The sequence below is a fragment of the Sminthopsis crassicaudata genome, chromosome 1, assembly GCF_048593235.1.
Source record: "Sminthopsis crassicaudata isolate SCR6 chromosome 1, ASM4859323v1, whole genome shotgun sequence".
NCBI lineage: Eukaryota > Metazoa > Chordata > Mammalia > Dasyuromorphia > Dasyuridae > Sminthopsis > Sminthopsis crassicaudata.
Genome location: NC_133617.1, coordinates 384,580,587 through 384,583,722, shown reverse-complemented (window position 1 = coordinate 384,583,722; position 3,136 = coordinate 384,580,587).

Sequence of the window (3,136 nt, the reverse complement as noted above, 5' to 3'; positions counted from 1 at the left end):
GGTTAGAATTGGACTCAGAATAATTATACTTAATAATGATTACTGCGGCAATTATGAAATTGCTGTACTGATTACTGAGAGAACCAGCCAGGGCTTTGTGAGGTCAATATACCAGTGCACAGAAATGTAGAAAATAATATAATTACAGAATGACAGAGACAAAAAAATTCCAGAGTAGGAATCAACCTCAAAGGCCATATATTTCAAATCGTACCTCAATCAAAATCTTTACAGCATTCTGAAGGTTAACTAACCTCTGCTTGAAGACCTCTACTAAAAAAAAAAAAATAGTTTGCTATCTCACCTCACTAGGTTGCCCATTCCACTTTTGAATTACTCAAATAGTTAGAAAATTATTTTTCTCTCATGGAGTCAAATTTTTATCTCTCTGCAGCTCCCAGTTCTGCCATATGGGGTCCTAAAGAATGAGGCAAATGCTTCAAGGATATGATAGCCTTTCAAATGCATGTAGAAAAGCCTTCCAGTTCAGATGAAAAAATGAAAATTTTTGGTTCAGCCCAGCTCCTCTAAAAAATAACCCAACAGATTTTTTTCTAAATAGTATTTTTCCCCAATTACATACAAAGATAATTTTCAACATTCAATTTTTAAAATTTTATATATGCATAGGTAATTCTTCAGCATTGACAATTGCAAAACCTTTTGTTCCAACTTTTCCCCTCCTTCTCCCTCCCTTCCCCTAGATGGCAGGTTGACCAATACATGTTAAATATATTGAAGTATAAGTTAAATACAATATATGTATACATATTCAAGCATCAACATTCATTTTAATAAGATTTTGAGTTTCAAATTTTTCTCCCTTTCTCCTTTCCCTTCTCCTTCCCCAAAATGTCAAGCAATCTGATTTAAGTTATGTATGCCATCAGAGATTTTTAAAAAGGGCACAAGATTAAGCAATGATCAGTAAAATAAAGGGAAACATTAGTAAGTTCCATTCAGTATAAGACTTTACAAAAAGCTGGCCAGAAATCTGTAGGCACTCAAAGTGAGGTTATAGGGAGGAGTTTGAAGACAATTTAAGGCAAACAGGGCTTGAAAAGCTTGAAGGCACTATACTTAACATTGATGATACAAAAAGAAGTAAAATATAGTTTTTTTTTTAAAGGGGGTGTGTGTAAAAGACTCTGCTCAAATTGCCCCAACTATTTATCAGTGATGATTCTGACTTTAGGCTTTCTGGAATTTCTTTTCTCCTCATACTCCAGGATTTCCAAATGTTGTTACTCTCCAATGAAGTCTCCAATGTTTAGTATGATGCACATACTAGATGTTTTCAGTTGTTTATTGACTGATCAATTGAGAGAATGGGACCAAGGAAGCTGGATATGGAGGTGAACTGTCTTTTCTTGCCACTTCCTCTAATTATATCTTTCAGGAAGGGATCCTGATCTATGTATTGCTACTGGATCCAGATGGCTCTGGAGGAGAAAGTGAGATAGGTGACCTTGCTCAGTCCTCCCTCACTCAAATCCAATTCACTTGGATGGGCATAGTCCTCTTTGAGAAGGAAGGATAAACAACAGCAATAGCAACAACAACAGGTTGTTGCAGGATGCTCAAGAGAGCTGTGACTGGGATATAGCAAGGCTTGTCAAACTGTTTCTCTCTGGGAGGAATGAGTAAGCTAAGGATGTGCTTTCATTCTCCTCACCTTTGCTCCCTCTGCCTGAGACAGCAGAGATTTGCTTCCAAGTTTCTCTGTTCTTTAAATATGTTCATAATTTCTTATTTTTTTGTTGTTCTGCTGTTTGAATTATGTCTGACTCTTTGTGACCCCATTTGAGGTTTTCTTGGCAAAGATGCTGGGGTAGTTTGCCAGTTCCTTCTCCAGCTCATTTGGAAGATGAAGAAAATGAGGCAAAAAAGGTTAACCTTTGACTTGCTCAGAAGTCCCACAGCTATTAAGTATCTGAGGCCAGTTTTGTACTCATTTCTTATTGACTCCAAGTCCCATGCTCCATCCACTGAATCACCTAGCTGTAAAAAAAAAAAAAAAAAAAAAAAGATTACTTACTTAATTAGTACTTTAAAACCAGCTTACTTTAGATAAGCAGTTATGACTGACCATAACTGCTTTTTATTAGTGTGTTTTTTTTTCTGGGAAGCAGAGGGCTTATCAAAGTGGTATACAAAGACAACACAAAAGGGATTCAAACTCTAGTCCAAAGTACCAGGCTCTTTCCAAACGAAAGAGAATCTTATGGTTTTGATTTAGTAATATTGAATAAATTTCCCAAAGAAGAGGAAAGCTGAATTTTCTCTTAGGACCATGATAAATTCCTGTTATTCATCTGCTAAATGAATCCTTTTAGCTGAAGGAGAATAGAGGACATGGAGAAAATATACCAACTGGAGCAATGCTTTAAAAAAATTCATCATGTTCAGAAAAGATCCTGTGGGTATGCTTTTACATTCAATAGTGACATCCTAGATGCTGAAGATTTGTATTTTGTGAAATTCTTCAGTCACGTTAAGCAAACCAAAGTCTTTTTCTTCTGTGAGACTGTCAATAGCTGAAGTTGCTAAAAATGCCACATTTTCCAAAAACACAGTGATATCAATAGATCAAAAATTTAGAGCAACGAGGGACTTTAGTTCTTTAGTCCAGCCTCCTTGCTTTAAAATTGAGGAAACCAAGGCCCATAGAGGTCAAGTGAATTACCCAATGTGACAAAGATAATAAATAGCACAGTTGAAATCTAAGACAAATCAAATCCAGCATATTTTTTAAGATATAAAACATAATAAAAACCATCATTTATTTGGAAATGGAATAATACTACTTAATGTCTGGATTGATTTTTAAAGAATTTGAAAGTTAAAAATATATTAAAGTATGATTTTTTTAAACTTCACTAAAAGTGAATTAATTTTTAAGGTCTGGTCTAAAAATAGTCACTTTAGAGAAATTTTAGTATTGAAATAACACCAGACATAAAACAATCTATCCTGACAATACCTTTAAAAGAGATGTGAAGAAGTATACTAAATTGTATTAAATTTTATCAAAGTTACATGAAAGGGAAATCTGAATTCTTTGCCTGTGTTTTAAAGAGTATATCATTTTAAGGAACTCAAGCCATGGATCTAACAAAAATGGAGGCAGGGCAGA